The following is a 17,349-nucleotide window of genomic DNA, read 5'->3' as shown; positions in this document are numbered from 1 at the left end:
GTCGATGGGATTTTGGAAGAGAAATGAACCCGGCAGGCCCTTCATGCACACCCATCCACTTATTCACATCCTGTAGCTTTGACCCCAATCCTGGGGTCTGTGCATGTCATCAGGGCCAGCCTGTGTACTGATACTTTCTTGATTTTTCTCCTGCCTCTATTTGTTGCCGTGCAGACAACAGAAAATAATGTAATTGACCATAACCCCTTCCTTTATAAAATGATAATGATACATATCTAGTTTATGACCTCATTCACTTTTCATTGCCCCAAAATAGGAAAAGTAAACTATTGTCTTGTTCCTTATGATTGCCAATGAACTTATAAGTTCAGCAAGTGGTATGAACTGTGTTTCGAAAGTTTCTATAGAGCATGAGTAATTGGGCAATTTAGCACAGTACTTCTGGCTGATGCATTTTGCAGAACTTTTCTTCTACCTATTCAGGAACTCTTTGCTTGGGGAAAACTCAGATTGCATGCAGTTTATGTGCTTTTAAGTGAAGATAGTACATACTTGCTATTCTTTTGTCTTATAAAATTACTTGAGATTATTTTTCTTTACTTTTGTGATGAACTGCTATAACCTGTCTTGGAAAGCACTTTTAAAATATCAAAGACGAGTTCTATTTCCTTCACAGATCATTGGCTGTTTTGCCGTGGCACCTTGCATAATGAATGTCTCATTGGCATACTGCTTAAGCACCACTTAGTCACAAAATCAGAAGAAATCTCCTATTTGACTAGGGGTGGCTCTTTAAAACCATAGCAATAAACACATGGAAATACAAAGAAAAATAAAGCACAAGGTTATCAAAATTGATATCAGAATGTTTTCTCCATGGAATGATCTGGGAAAATCTAAAATAAAGAGCTCCTTAATTAAACCTGCAGAAATGGCAGCTGATCTTTTTACACTGAGTCTTTCCTCATCCCTAATTTTGTTATAGTGCATGTGTGCTTGCTAGAGATACAGAAAGACAGGAAGTGAAAAATTATGGCCATGCCACAATCCTTCTCCTTCATTCTTCTCTTGGGGATTTTGGGCATGCATGCACACGTGCCTGGTGTGAGTTTTAAGCCACTGCATCTGGGACTTGAACCATAGTTGATTACGTAGGGATCCAGTGATGTAACCATTACACCATCTGCTGGTCCTCTTCATCCCTAGTTTTAAGACAAGTAAACTATTCCTTATGACTCTAAATACATACACGACTCACCTCTGGTATAGTACTCAAACATATGAATATTAGACTAAACAACAACAACAAAAAGTAACTTAAAGAATTTATATTAACTACATTTCCTACTAAATCAATGGGAAAATAAGTATTTTCCATGTGTATTTGCAAAATAAAAAAAATTCTCACTCTTTAATGAGAGAAGAAATTAGAAGTGCTGTGGTGGGTGGTATGTTAGGACAAGTTCAGACAGAGGTCCTGGTGGCATTTTGATTGCAGATATAGTACATAAATCAGCACGTATGACAGAGTGATGGGTCTCAAATACAGAGAGCTTCGAACTTTTTGTTGACAAAAGTAATTGGCCTCACATATTTAATTTTTCTCCCCTCCTTCAACAAGAGTGTAAGAGATGAAACGTCACTAACCCACCAGAACTGAGATAACAGTAGAGTAGGCAACAGCTGACAATTGATCAATCTGTAAAATAAACTGAGTGAAGGAATGGTAGTTACTTTAGCAGAGCAGTGAATATTTAGTCTCATGTGATAACAGAATAGAATATTATAAGTAGTGATTAATTTTGCTCTACTGACTCTCTGAAATGTCTACCACGCAGATCTTTGGTTCTCAAAATAGATAGGGTAAAGGGCAACACAGGAATCCCAGGTATCCTTCCTCATCTGTAGCCATCATGTGAGTATTGCTGTTCCACTTCAGGGGGATATGGTATATTCTCTGCAAATTTTGAAATGAAAACTCCAGACTAGAGTATACTAGGTGCAAAAAGTGTCATGGGAAAAATGTACCCTAAAAGGGAGGTATATAAACCTCTAAAATCTGATGTAAAGGATCCCAGCTTCCATTTCCCTTTCCTACTGGATTGATTGGTACCCTTGTCAAAAATCAGTTGACTGTATGTTTGGGAATTTATTTATGGGGACTCTATTCTGTTCCATTGGTCCACATGTCTGTTTCTGTGCCAGTACCATGCTGTTTTGATTACCACAGCTTTGTAGTATATTTTTGAGTCAGGCAGTAAGATGCCACCCACTCCACTCTTCTTGTGTAGAATTGCTTTGGCAATACGGGATCTTTTGTGATTCCAGACGAACTTTATGATTGCCTTTTCCATATCTGTGAAGAATGTTTCTGGTACTCTGATTGGCATTGTATTAAATATATAGATTAATTTGGGAAGAATTGCCATTCTGATTATATTAATTCTTCCAACCCAGTAACATGGGATGTCCTTCCACTTTTTTGTGTCATTTTCAATTTCTTTTTTTAGTTTCTCGTAATTTTCCTTGTGGAGGTCTTTAACTTCTTTGGTTAGATTTATAACTAAATATCTTATACTTTTGGTGGCTAAACCTCTTCAGCAAATGGTGCCATACTGGGGAAACTCTGGGAGATATTGAGGTAGGCAAAGACTTCTTAAGTAAGTCTCCCAGACCACAGTTAATAATTCTCAAAATAGACAAATGGGATTACATAAGATTAAGAAGTTTCTGCATGGCAAAAGACACAGTAATAGTGTGAATGAACAGCACTCAGAATGTGTAAAGATTTTTGTAAACTATGCATCAGGTAAGGGACTAATAACCAGAATACACAGGAAATCAAGTAGCTGTCCTGCCCCCCAAAAGAAACCCACATGATCGACCCTATTAAAAGATAGAAGAATGAGGAAAAAAAATCCTCTCTAAGGATGACATTTGAATAGTTAAAAGATATATGAAAAAATGCTCCACATCCTTGATTGTAAGGGAGATGCAGATCAAAACCACAATAAGATACCAACTAACCCATGTCAGAACACTAATATTTAAAAAAAAATGTTAAGTGCTCGTGGGGGTGCGGTGAAAGGGGAACTCTATTACATTGCTGGTTGGTCCAGCCACTGTGGAGAACAATTTGGAGTTTCCTCAAAGAACTAGAACAAATAGAACTACCATATGACCCAGCAATCCCACTACTTGGTATCTACCCAAAGGACAGAAGAATTCTTCATTGGAAAAGTGCTTGCACATCAATGTTTATTGAGGCACTTTTCACGATTGCTAAGACATGGAACCACCCCAAATGCCCCCGTACAGATGCATGGATTGAAAAACTGTGGCACATATACTCTATGGGAATACTATTCAGCCATAAAAAACAACAAAACCCTGGCTTTTGACAGAAAGTGGAAGAAATGAAAGATTTACTGCTGAGTGAAGCAAGCCAGTCTATGAAGGAAGGACATTGTATGTCCCTACTTAATATATACCGAGTGTCTGCACTCGATTACTGAAACTGATTGACCTAAGGTTGTACAAACACAAGAGATGGGGGTTAGTGCCAGATGTGGTGTGTGTGGAGAAGCGGGACTTAAGGAAGGGCATTTGGAGGAGAGATACGGAGGCAGAGCATTGACGGGATGGGGAGGTGTGGTGTTATCGGTTGAAGATATTTTGATCAACTGCACTGGGGAGAAATGCTCACATATTGAAATGTTCACTTTGTAAGCTAAATAATGTGATTGAATGTATATAAAAATTTTTTAAAATTAATATTAATAAAAAGGACCCCAGCTTCTAGAATACCAAGAACCAAGTGTAATTTTTTTTTCTTTATCAGGAGTTCAGATCCAATGGCTTCAAAGCAAAGATGTCAAGACTGAAAAGTGTGAATATCCTAAAGAAAATGCCAATTCATGGTTTGGTCACACCTAGCTCACCAATCAACAAGTGTAGAATAAGCTGCTCTACTCACCAATAAACTTTCTTAATATTCAGCCTTAAGTAGAAATTGATGGATAAAGATTATCAGAATCTGAGAAAATCATCCTTCATGAAGTAACAAAATCCAACAAAAAAACTAGAAAATGTAAGTCCAGAGGAAACAGATATAATAAAGAGCAGCATGAAAGATAGTGCCACACTCCTATTCATGCATATAATAAATATTATCATGGAGTTAAAATATTGCATACATGAAACCAGAATTGGACACTATAAAAAAGAATGATCAAAGAATAAGAATTCTCAGGATTTAAATATATGCTATTTGGGAAGAAAATAAATCAGTAGAAAAGGGGGTAATAATTAAGGCAGGCTCCCAGAAAAAAAAAAAACAAACAAAGGATAATAGAACAAAACTAACAATGCAGAATTAATAAAGAAAGTTGATAGGAGATGCAGAGAGAGAGAGAGAGAACTAAGGTAATTATCTGTTAGGTAATTATCAAATAAATTATTAATTTTTTTAAGAACTAAAGGAATGAGCCTCTTTTTTGAAAAGACAATGAATAATGACCTTAAATAGTGAGGTGAAATTATTTTCAATGTAGGATTCTGCACATAGCAAAGTTCCTTTCAAGTGAGAGAGTAAACATAAGACTGTTTTTATTCAGGACCAAAATACTTTACTTCTTTTTTTTTTTGGCCTTTTTTAAATTTTAAATTTATTTATTTTACATTCATTCACTGTATATCATTGCAGCATACAAAATGAGTTTTCCCATCCAGAATACACTGTACATTGGCTCAATCAAAGATAATACTATACATGTTATCATCAACAAATAATTTTCCATTTCTTGTTTCTTATATATTTTAATTCTTTTTCCCCCTTGATTCCCTCCTTCTCACCCTCTGCAATTTCCCACCCTCCCAAACTGTCTCTGGTATCTACAGCTGTTTCCCGTGGTTTTTTTTTTTTTTCCTTAACATTTTATTGGTTCACAAAAGATCTTAATTAAACTAAATACTTTGAATAGTAAATGCAGTTGATATTAACATATTTATGAACACACGTCTGACTTAAAACTCACTGAGTAGAATGAACATAGCATAAAGTAGCACCTAGTTGAAACTATATAGCTTACTGTGGTCATTAAGTAGGTATGCTTTTTATTTATTTTTTTTGTTTGTTTTTTATGTATTTATATTTTTTAATTTTAAGAAAAGCAGTTTTAGCTTTAATAAATCAAAATAGAAAAATGTTAAGAAGAATTTGCTTAAGACTTAAAGCCAGGAAAAGGTTAGGATTCTGTTCAGACATTTAGAAGAAAAATAGGGAGGCAAAGCATTAATGGGACAAAGAAATGTGGTATTATCTGTGGAAGATATTTTATAGTTTTATTAACTGTACTAGGGAGAAATGTTCACCTGTTGAAATATTCATTTTGTAAGCTAAATAATGTGATTGAATGTCTAAAAGAAAATGAAATAAAAAATGAAAAAAAAGTCAAAAAACAGATCTGGACAAAGCTAAAATCTAATAACAAGTGCACTATAATTTTCTCCTGAGACATTTTTTTTTCTCTCTTCATTCCCCGTGTTACTAAAGAAAGGCATAAACTAACTTATTTGAAAAATAAATAAATAAGTTTAGTCTCGATTTGATTTGTTATTTAAAATACTTTGCTTTGAATGAAACCTCTTTTAAGAGTATCAGGATTTTTTTTTTTTTAGCAAAATTAGGAAGTTATTCCTGAAGAAGAAGGCATTGATCTATACCACGTTTGTTATTGATCATATTGAGAAAGTAGGGTAGGGGAATTTTTAACTGAGTTAATGCCCCAACTAAAAGTATGTCAAAATTTGATAAATTAGGGCTAGCCATTGGTGGCACAGTGATAATGCAACCCTCCATGGTGCCAGGGCCACATGTGAAGTTCCTGGGTTTGCACCCTGAGGTCTCCCTGTGCATACTAGGTGCATGCATACTTACAGTCCTGGCTGGTTGAAGCTAGAGATGAAGCTAGACAGCATAAAAACCCAGTTGAGAATGCCTGTCTTTCTCTCCCACTCTCTCTCTTTGTCTCCCTCTCTCATGAAAGAAATGAATAAACTTTAAAAAAATAATAAATTCTAAACAGCATTATAGCATATAATTTAGAAATGATAACAGAGGCAGTGACTCTTAAAAATATCCAGTTTTGCTTCCTGAATTAAGAGTTTCAGAAAAACATGGTTTGTTTTTAATCAAAGAGTTGTCTAATCTTACAAATAGAAACAACCATATTACATAAGCAAAAACTTGGAAAGATTGAATAAATGCATATAGAATTTAGGACTTTAATAAAAAAAAATGTGGACTGGGATATATTATATGATATATTCATTATACTATGTAATAACTAGGCTTATATGGTACATAGCTAAACTGTACATAAATTAGTACAGCCACACCAAATGTATTATTTTTATTAATTTTTTAAATACAATTTTTCAAATAAAACAGTATTGCATAAGCAGAAACTTGGGGATATTGAAAAATGTGCAAGGAGTTTATCATGCATAGAGATATGAATATAATCTGTATTTTGTATATAGTTCATTTTAGTATTTAGCACCATTGTCCATACTTCTCAGCTCATTTCTTTAGTATTACTTGGAACTTTCTCTCTTATTTCTTCCTGCTTCTTTTTTGTTCTCTTTCTTCTTTTCTTTCTCTTTCTATTTCATCTATAGCTCTTTCTCACCTGCTGCAATTGTTAAATTTAATTTTTTCACTAAGTGCTGAGCAAAAACAGCATTTTAAATGTATTTTAAAATGACTAATAATCATACTTGTAACATTTCAAAACATTATGTAAAAAAGAAATAGGGTTTGGTAGGTGGCATTGTGGTAAGGGCACTGGATTCCAACATGGACGAGAAATCATACAAGGAAGAAGTGCTAATACATTTGACTTCATAAAAATTGAAAATGTGTCAAAATTCACATAGGAATATATTTATTTGGAACATGTTTTGTGAATATTACTTAATACCTAATCTATATGAAACACTCTAAAATCAGTAAGACACAGGAAATACCCCAGTAGAAAAATGAGCAAACAGAGCAATTGACTAATAAACACGTAAGAAAGTGGTTAAGTTTAATCTCATTAGGAATTAGAGAGGAGCATGCAAAGACAAAAATGAAATGCTATTTCTTAGCCAAAAGATTGGGAAAAGGTAGAATTTTGTATATCACGTGTTTGTGGTAATGTCATGCAATGAGAACTCTCATATGCACCATTTTTAAAGGTAATTTGGCAGCATTTGTGAAAATAAAATATGTGCTTATTTTATGAGCCGTAGTTAAACTTAACAGGTCTCCATCATAAATATTACTATTCAAATGCTGAGAAGGCTTGCACGTGAGTGTTTGCAGCAATGTTGTTGAAAGTGTAAGACAGGACACGGTTATATATTCTGTGATATATTTATACTTCAGTGTATTTTACAAACACCACCACTTGACTCAGATATAATGATTACCGTTTCATCATATAGTCTATTCTTAGGCCATAATATAACATTTATCATTTCAAAAATAGATGGTATCTGAGAACAGTGGGTTTGAGAATGAATAGTACACATCACATGCTGTATATTTTAATCTGCAACATCTATGATTGTGTTTTGGGGTATACTATATTTATCTTGCTGAACATTTTATTCTGGGTATCTCAGATAACCCTTGGTTGCAGTCCAACACAATCTGAAATGAATTCTGCGTTGCTGTGCTTTAATCACTTCAAAAGTAAGTGTAGCCTATGATAATAAAATCACTTAAAAAGTCATCCTTAAGTATATAATTTACAATATAGGGGACCATCAGTTAGTGTAATGGCTATGTTGCTGGACTCCCACGTAGTCGACCGCGGTTTGAGTCTTGGATCCGGTGGCTTAAACTCACGCCGGGCATGTGTGCATGTGTGCCCAAGATCCTGAGAGGAGAATGGAGGAGAAGGGATTGCGGTGTGACCATCCCCCCTGGGGGGGGGGGATTTCTCGCTTTCTATCTCTCTGTCTCTCTCTGTCTGGTGAGTGCACATGCCCTATAGCAAAAAACCTCTCCAAAAAAGAAAAAAAAAAAGAAAAAAAAAGAATTTACAATATAGAATTTATCGTATTGTAAGAATGCTTAATCATACCTGGAAATTCAGTGAGGGTTGGCTTAACCTGATGGAAAGAATGTTTCTGTCTTGCTTTTATGACTCTAAAACATAAATACTTCATTTTTGAACTAGTCATGATCTTATAATGAAAAACGGAACGGACTTTATCTTTCTATTCATCATATCAATAACACCTAGCATTGGCTAGGTTTTCACTAGCTGTTTGATAGCTACATACCAAATTTGCTTAATAATGTGACAAAAAGGAGACGTTACTATGCTCAGCTACTGACTGTTAACTTAGAATGATGACGTCTTCTCAAGAAATTTGATGCTATGGATCTGGTCTTCACATTCTCTATGAGGCCTTAGAAATGGGCCGATCACCTAGCTGCAAGTCTGAAGAGGAGATGTGACGCTAAAGATCCCAGAGAAAATAGGTGGTAAGGACCTAGGTCCTTGAGGGTATCATTGGCCTAGGCCCTTGATGGTGTCACAGCTCTTGGCTCAGCCTGCATGCCCTCTGTATACCCTATTATGTGAGCAGATACCTTTGCATGAGGTTAAACTTTCTATTATTTGAAACTGAAAATACCACAAACTGCTAAAAATTTCAAATAAACTGACTTTACGTCTATCAAATATGCTAAAAATTGCAAATGTTCTTTTTCATACCACCCACATTTACCTCTGAGTGAGGAATTAGATCAGAGAAAACAAATCAAAGAAGCCTTAGAAATAGAAATGACTTAATACTCAAGTTGAAAGGAAATAAAAGCTGGCTCTTCCAGATCACTTATATGATCTTGTTCTTACATTAGCAAGTTTGTGGCATGCAAGATTAGATCTCAGGACCGTGTTGGCCACTTCATACTGTCTCTATCCAGTGTTAAATGTCAAACAGAAAGAGTATTTAATAGAGAAAAGAGACCGTGGTATTAAAACATATACCACTTCTGTGTGGTCACCAGTGCTTACCTACCTAAAACTCCACAAAATCCTTTGAAAACTGCATCATTAACTTGAAAGGATTGTATAAGATTGAGGCATCATTATTGTATGTTTTATTTTATAGGAATATACAATGTCAACACTTCCAGTGTTGTTTATAAATAATTAATAATTATGGGCACTTTAGGGAGCAGAGAATATCTTAAAAGCAACAAATGTACCTCCGGTTTGGTTTACATTCTTTCTGATTAATGCACAACCTATGACACTTGTTAAATCATTCTGATTTAATTGTGAAATGTTTTAACTATAATTTTGGCCCTAAGTTGTTCCACAGTACCATTTTCTTTACTCATACTGCTTTGCCTGTTTTATGTTTAATATAGTTCATATTCCTATACCTCTGGATATTAAGCTATAGAAAGGGTTTTCAGTGACAGAAGTTAAAGCTTCCATCGGAAGAGTTGGTAAAATTAATATCCCAGACTAATGTGAGGTTGAAATCTAAATGTACAGTACATGAAAGGATGAGCAAAACTGCACACACTGTGGTTTGAAGCCTAAATTACAGGACATGGAGTCGAGACTTTAGGTCAACTCATTGTGTTTAGGAGAGTTTTCATCACACACAGACATAACCACCTGATAGGCCCTGGCTGTCTATTGGTCTCTCCCACTCTGCTTCCATGTCTGAGCATTTATCAAATGCACATTCTATGCCCAAGAATGTGCAAGACATGGGGAAGCATGTTGGCAGGGATAAGAGTAAAGGATAGGTGACCAAGGAGTAGCAGAAGTTTACTAAGGAATAACACAGGGATTGTGCCTATGAGGAATGCACAGTCTGATAGATGACATAGCTAGTCAAGTTGTAATGGCACATAGAGATAAGTGCTGTAGTAATAGTTTGACCAAAGTACTATTGAATATAGATGAGAGCACATTTACTTGAGGCTTCCTTGAGGTAGTGACATAAAAGACGGATCTTTAGGGGCCAGCAAGTGGTGTGGTGGTTAAAGCACTGGACTCCCACGTGGTCAACCAGAGTTTGAATTCTGGGTGTGGTGGCTTAAATCTCTTGCTGGGTGCATAGGTGTGCGAGCCCAAAATCTCAGAAGAATGAGAAGGGATTTCAGCATGGCAGTCCCTTCCTGGGGGATGTGATTTCTCATTTTCCTCTGTCTTTCTGTCTCCCTAGAGAGTACATGCATCCTATGGCAAAAAAACTAAAAAAAAAAAAAAAAAAAAAAAAAAAAAAAGTTGGATCTTTAAAAATGAGTAGAATTCTGTATGTAGAAGAACAAAGGGAGAATGAAGTTATTTTAAGCTGGAAGACATTATTCATAGTGGTAATAATGGTAAGAAAATTATCGGTGAAGTAACTGTGAGTATGTAGTTCATCGGATATGAACTGTAGGTGAGTGTGGTGGCAAGTCAAACCGAAACACCTAATGGCAAAGAACTGCAGCAATGTAAGAAATGTTCAGTTCATCCATCCTCAGCATTACTCAGTGCCCAAGGTTTCCTTCCTCCTCTCCTTCATATTGGACACCTCTGCTTGTTGATCAGTCCTTAGCTGGCCTGTTCATCACAGTCTGCTATGGCAGGACCATCGTGCGTGTACTCACACATCGGTAGGAGATTGAACTTCTATCATGTACAAAGCATAAGAAGCTACATTTCACTACCAGAAACTTCAAACTAAGCCATATTGAAGATCACATCTCTAGCAATGTAAGTAAGGTCCCTCTTTATTAATAAGTTCACAGCAGAGGGATGTTTCCACATCATGCATGTTTCTCTGCTTAACAAATTAACCTGCAAGATTTTTTAAAAGAATTATTCTATATAATTTTATTTATTCATTTTAATTTGACTAGAGAGATAAAGAATGAGAGAGAGTAAGAAAGATGGAAAGTGAGAAAGCAAGCCACCAGGTCCAGGACGTGAACCGTGGTCAGCCATGTGGGAGTCCAGCACCCTTAGCCACCACGCCATCTGCAGGCCCCAAGATATTTTCTTTTGGAGTTTCTGCTATCCTTGGTAAAGTTAGGCTCGTGGTGACTGTCACTCAAGAAGAGAAAATTATCCATGAGTCTAGGTCTTGGTAATGTTAATAGTAGATAAGGAGCTATCACGTTCCCTTGCCATTGGAATGGCTTAGGGATAGTTGATTCAATTTCCTTTACAAATCAGATCTAGTGTTTAGGACGAAAGAGTACAAAGACCAAAGTTAGTTTGTATAATTATGCCCTCCTCACATCAGCAAGGATTTAAAGGACTGGACATAGGTACCAATCTATGAAATGCTGGAAATAACCCATTGAAGAAAAATCCAGAGTTCTGAAGTCCAGCCAGTTTACCCCTTTATTGCATACGTGATGAGTATTGTTTCCTTTGAGATCAAAGTGTATATAAAGCTATAGATGCAAAGATCCTTGGAGCAAAAAAATGACATTGGTGCTCATCTGGCCTAAGCGAGAACACTGCAGTCCAACAGAGAGAGCACTGTGGAGTAGGAAGGTGCTTTCTGGGGTCAGAGCCTTGAGTTCCAGTCCAGGCTGGATAATTTAATTGCTTTTGGATCTTGGGCAGGTCGCTTACCCTCAGGTTGTTTTCAGTGCACTGAACTCTGCTAGGAAATAAATGAGAAAATACAGATTCCTTATGAGGAGTGACAACAAAGTATTACTATTATTATTGTGACTTATACTAGTGAAAAATAAATCTTGTCAATACGAGACTTCCTGGTAATTTAACTGTAACTAGACTTCTTACCTCTCTGCTCTGTAGAGCAGAGCTTGCTATGTGAAGTTTGGAATAAATAAGATTCACTAGCACATTTTTAATGTGCTAAAATATTTTTAAATACTTTACAATGCCATTTGCATATAAACAATTCGTCTGCTAATTACAGATGAGATATTCTGTTATTAAAATAGGCCCTACAGGACATAATTTTGGCAGTATTTTAGTGATTGCTTTTTAAAAATTTTACTTCAAAATAATCAGTTTGTATTTCTTCAAAGGAAGTTTATTTTAGGATTTTCCTCTTATTTTTCTTTCTTTCGTTCTTTCTTTCTCTCTCTCTCTCTCTTTCTTTCTTTCTTTCTTTCTTTCTTTCTTTCTTTCTTTCTTTCTTTCTTTCTTTCTTTTCTTTCTTCTTTTGCTCTCTTTCTCTCCCTTCCTTCCACTTAATCTATCTTCTGTTGTGGTTTGATCTTCCAGATTATATTCTGGGATATAATATTCAACTCCAGACATGTCCCTACAAATAAGTTGGCCATTTTCTTGGTTTTTGAACTCTTATTTCAGAGTGTCTGCATTTAATTTTCCTGACATAGCACTCCATTGAGAACTTCTTGGAGATCTGTTCTGGTGCTGGTAAATTCTTTCAGGTTTTGTTTATATGAGAATGTTCTTGTCTTTTCTTCCCATGTGAAGAATAATCTTGCCGGGTACAGTATTCTTGGTTGAAATTCCCTTTCCCTCTCCCTCTCTCTCTTCCTTTCTTTTCTTTCTTCCTGTTTACTTTATACCCATTCCTCCCAAACATTTTGAATCAATGCATCTTCAGTGCATTGGTTCACGTAGGGCTTACAACAGCTCCTAACTCTACCTATGAGTTGTTGGTGCTGCCTGGTCTCTGCTTGTCATGATGAACGAGAGCATTAAAGACATAAGAACAAGATTGTAAGGCAATGATTTTCTGCCTTATAAGATACTTACTGAAAAAATGTCCCTCTGAGCAATACTTTATCCATTCTAGTTTCAAGGAGCAAGAACAGACACGTTGTATAACACCTCTTAATCTAAAAACTGTCTATATCAGATTTGGGGATATAGTGCTTGCACTTAAATTTGGTATGGTTATCTCATTTAGTGAAAAAATTCATTTTCAGTGTCATGATGAAGATTCCTCTGGAAGACTTAGCTCAAAGACATGGAACAAAGGAAAGAACCCTAGCTAGATTAGGTATGTGCACTAGGTTCTAAACCCATTTCTGCTACAGACTAACTGTATAGTATTACGCAAATTGTATCATCTCTCTGTAACTCACTTTGCTCATAGATGGTAAGATAAGGTTGAAAATGAGTATCATTGTCACTTTCCTGATCTTTTCCCCTGCCCAATATCTCCCAGACTATTCTTGATAGAAACAGCATTTTTATATCCCTGACTAACATGTCTTTCAATTTCTCTCAAAACATTCTTAGAGTAGGTTAGCCTTTCATTTAAAGACAGACATCAACCAGCCAACACCAACCACGATGACATGAGGGCAAAAACTTAGCTAATTCAAGAGTAGCAGTAATGTTTCTAAACTTGGAAGTCAATGTTCTAACGCTTTCTCTACCATTGACAAGTTGTGTGAGTGTGGGTGAGTCACTGCTCGGGGTTTCCCTGGTGATATTTCTAGAGTGACAGGGGTCTTGAACACTCACTGTGATCCCTTCTGAGTATTCATGTGATATGATGCAATTCCAGGTAAATGATCTAATGAAGTAAGTTTGTGCTGGGTAACAAACATTTGACCTTTTCTTGATTGTTAAGTATATTTGAATTGATCATTAATTTTCTGTTTAATTATTTTACATATTTTTTGAGTTTTATTCACAATGTTTTAATCTAGTCAGAAACTAGTCCTTATATAAATATTTTCTCTCCACATTTTTGGAAACTGCCTCTAAACAATCAGTTTGACTAAAAGATTTTTTTTATTTGCTGATGAATCAGAATCTTCCTAGCTACATATATGTACAAAGTTATGAAGAATGCACTACATAATTGGCATTCACATAGCATGTTAACATGAGCACTTTCCTAGATTTGTCTATAATGTGATTTTCGTCTTCACTAACTGACTGTAATGAAAGCAGCTAAGTCATGCGTGTTTGATACTTTATTCAACACTTTGATTTTTATTTTTCAAAATGGTTGTACCTTATGGATGAGTTCTCAGCAGTAAGCCCATTTAAATTTTTTTTATGCTTCATGATCCTGACAACACATCAAGAGGAACTGATTTGGGAAAACACAGATTGTTTGCTAATCCCTACTGTGAATGGCTTTCTATTAATTATTTTTTGACTTAGAAACTTTAACATTTTTCCTTTAAATGTAATTGTCGTGTGGAAAATATATTTTTTTTTATTGAAGAAATACTGGTTTTTGGATCTCTCTATTTTTAAAATTTATTTGTTTCTTAAATGAGGGAGTGACAGAATGAGAGAGAGTCAGACAAAGACAGAGAGGCAGCATCACTAACAGAGTCCTGAAGCCATGACCACCCTGCTGGTCCTGGCCAGATCTGGATCATGGGCACATGACCACCTGGTGGACTCAGGGTGGGGGCGTCTCCAGATGTAAACTCTGAACCTTCCCCATGTAGGTCAGCCTTGGAGGGCACTGTGTTTTATTGCTTTACCACCATCTGGGCCCCCAAAACTCTCTCTTTAAATCTTATTCTTTTCAAAGATCTGTGATTAAAGAAAATTAATATAAAATTACTGTTTTGTACATACTAGTTTAAATAGTTTTGTGTCTGCTCACATAGTTGGAATTATTTTTTTTAGAATTCAGGCTTTTCATCTATACCTTTCTAGGTTAACGGATACATACAAACCCACAGAATATTTTATTTCTTTATTGCAAGCCTTTAACATTTAAATAATCAGCCTTCCTAAAATGATGGAAAATTGGATTTCTGAGTTTTAATAATCTCATAAGAAGTAAGAGCAAAATGAATGAAAGTCTTAGATTTTATTGGTCATAGAATCAAATTTGGCTGTGAAATAAAATAAGATAGTATGGTTTTATAGAGAGGCCTTTTCAAATTACTTTAAACAGAAACTTTTAATAAACTTTCTTAGTTTCTATTTCTTACATACCACCTTTTTTTTTTTTTGATTAATCGATCGCAGGAAAAAAATACCAGTTTCAAATCATACTGGTATATCATTTGAAAAGAAATAAATTCAGGTCTACTCTTTTTCTTTGTATGCTGATTAGACTGCGGTATAGTCATTTCATGCACCAACTACTTCTTGAGTGCTTTTGGGATGCCTAGAGCTGCTGGAAGAAGTTGCAAGGAAGGCTCTTGTCCTTGGGGAGCTGACACAGTGGTTGGGGTGTGATAAGATACACCTAGCAATCCCTAGGAAATGCTAACTTACAGAAAACAAAGCGAAGTAATGAACAAATGTTGGTGAGGCTTGTACAAAAATGATAAGAAGTTAGTTGAGGAAAAATATCTGGGTGCCAGCAGGTGGCACAGAGTTTAAACCACTGGACTCCCACGTGGCTGCTTTGCTGCCAGTCTCAGACCTGGAGGCTTGAGAATTACACCGGGCATGCACACATGCATGCCCAACATCCCAGGAGGAGAACAGAGGAAAGGGAATTGCAGGATTACCACCCCTGTCGGGGAGGGAGGCACAATTTCTCTTTCCTTTTCACTGTCTCTGTCTCTCTCCAGCAAACACATACATCTTATGACAGAAAGAAAGAAAAAAAATCTGGACTGAGGAAGACAAAGTATGAATTTAGGTTCTTATGGTTGCTGGAAGAGTAGGAGGAATGACCCTGCCAAAGGAGGCAAGGGATAAAGTGAGTTTATTAGGGCAATAGGATTAACTGAGTGTGCACTGACGTGGGGAGCAGGAAGGAGCTAATTTATACAGGTCCCCAGTGCTGGTTGTAGCGGTGTTTGAGTATAATCCAATTTGGATCGTAAGGTCACATGCCATCTAAATCACCAAAGCAAGTGAGACCTTGAATGTTCTGTTTAAAGAGGCAAGTTTCTATTCTACTCCCACTGTTGTACACATGAGTCGGTGCAGATCCGGTATGGCCAGGTCTTCAGCTGTTGCAAACTCAGTCAGGCAAGGAAAGAAACACATTGCAAATGACCACTTGTATGTGGAATCTTAAGAAAAAAAAGAAAGGTCAAATACGTAGAGACAGAGAATCAAAAGTGATTACCAGGGTCAGGGTAAGGAGGAGGAAATGAAGAGATGGAAACCAAAAGGTAGACATTAGCAAAGAAGTAGGATAAAGAGGACTGGAGGTACAGTGTAAATTGTGGGGGCTGTAGGTAAGCCGTTATTGTATTCAGGGTTTTCACTTAATGAGTAGATGACAGCTGCTTTTGCCTGTGGGGAAATGGGTACCTATGTAAGATGACAGGAATACCTTGTTCCACGTAGCAGCATTTTACTGGTCTCTGTGTCTTATACATCATGTGGTATACTTGAAATATACACGAAAGAATTTATTTATTTAAACAAAAAAAAACTGAAATTTTTTTTTAATTCAATGCAGTCAGATACTCAAGACTGAAATAAAAAGCTCTTGATTGTAAATTTTGACTGATTTTTAGAACTACTATGTAGCCAAATTAAAGATATCTGTTGACCTGATATAGCCAAGAGTCATTCTGTACAGTGATAAGGAACACTGGAAGGGTGAAGGCTGAGAGTGACATGGGAATGAGAGTCAGGGCTTTAGTAACCATGTGAAAAATAAATAGCAATCAGATCTGGACAAAAGTGAATCTATGAAAACTATAAAGCAGAGTCTTATTAAAGAGAACTTTTCAAAGAATTGATAGAACTTGGAAATGTTATTACTTCACATGTGAAAAACAAATTAATAGGAATATAAGACTTTTGAACTTGGGGTTCCACATTGATGGGAACAGGAAACAGGAAGCTGGTGACTCAGAGAATAAGGACAACCAATTTATTACAGTACATGTTCTAGATGCCATGGGGATACTGAAGGGATATCCTGAAACTAGATAGAGGAACACACAGAAGTCAAAATTGATCAGGTACTGGGAACCAGCAGTTGGCGTAATGGCTATGTCGCTGGACTCCCACGTAGTCGACCGCGGTTTGTGTCCCGGACCCGGTGGCTTAAAACTCACACTGGGCGCGTGTGCGTGCGTGCCCAGGATCCCGAGAGGAGAATGGAGGAGAAGGGATTGCGGCGTGACCATCCCCCCTGGGGGGTGATTTCTCACTTTCTGTCTCTATGTCTCTCTCTGTCTGTCTGGCGAGCGCACGCGCCCTACAGTGAAAATCTCTCAAAAAAAAAAAAATTGATCAGGTACTTAACTGATCTCACATACAAACATTATGTATTCGTACATACTCTCCTTCTATGTATAGAAAGCATTTGGGAACCAGCAGTTAGCGTAATGGCTATGTCGCTGGACTCCCACGTAGTCGACCGCGGTTCGTGTCCCGGACCCGGTGGCTTAAAACTCACGCCGGGCGCGTGTGCGTGCGTGCCCAAGATCCCGAGAGGAGAATGGAGGAGAAGGGATTGCGG

General features: G+C 36.6%; 1 protein-coding gene across 1 annotated transcript in view; it reads left to right on the top strand.

Moving 5' to 3' along the window:
• The window catches only part of HS6ST3 (heparan sulfate 6-O-sulfotransferase 3), a 790,122-nt gene that overhangs the window by 517,072 nt on the left and 255,701 nt on the right, over nt 1–17,349 (top strand).

The sequence above is a fragment of the Tupaia chinensis genome, unplaced genomic scaffold (assembly GCF_000334495.1).
Source record: "Tupaia chinensis unplaced genomic scaffold, TupChi_1.0 Scaffold000057_1, whole genome shotgun sequence".
Classification (NCBI taxonomy): Eukaryota; Metazoa; Chordata; class Mammalia; order Scandentia; family Tupaiidae; genus Tupaia; species Tupaia belangeri.
This window is presented reverse-complemented; position numbering and strand designations above follow the sequence as displayed.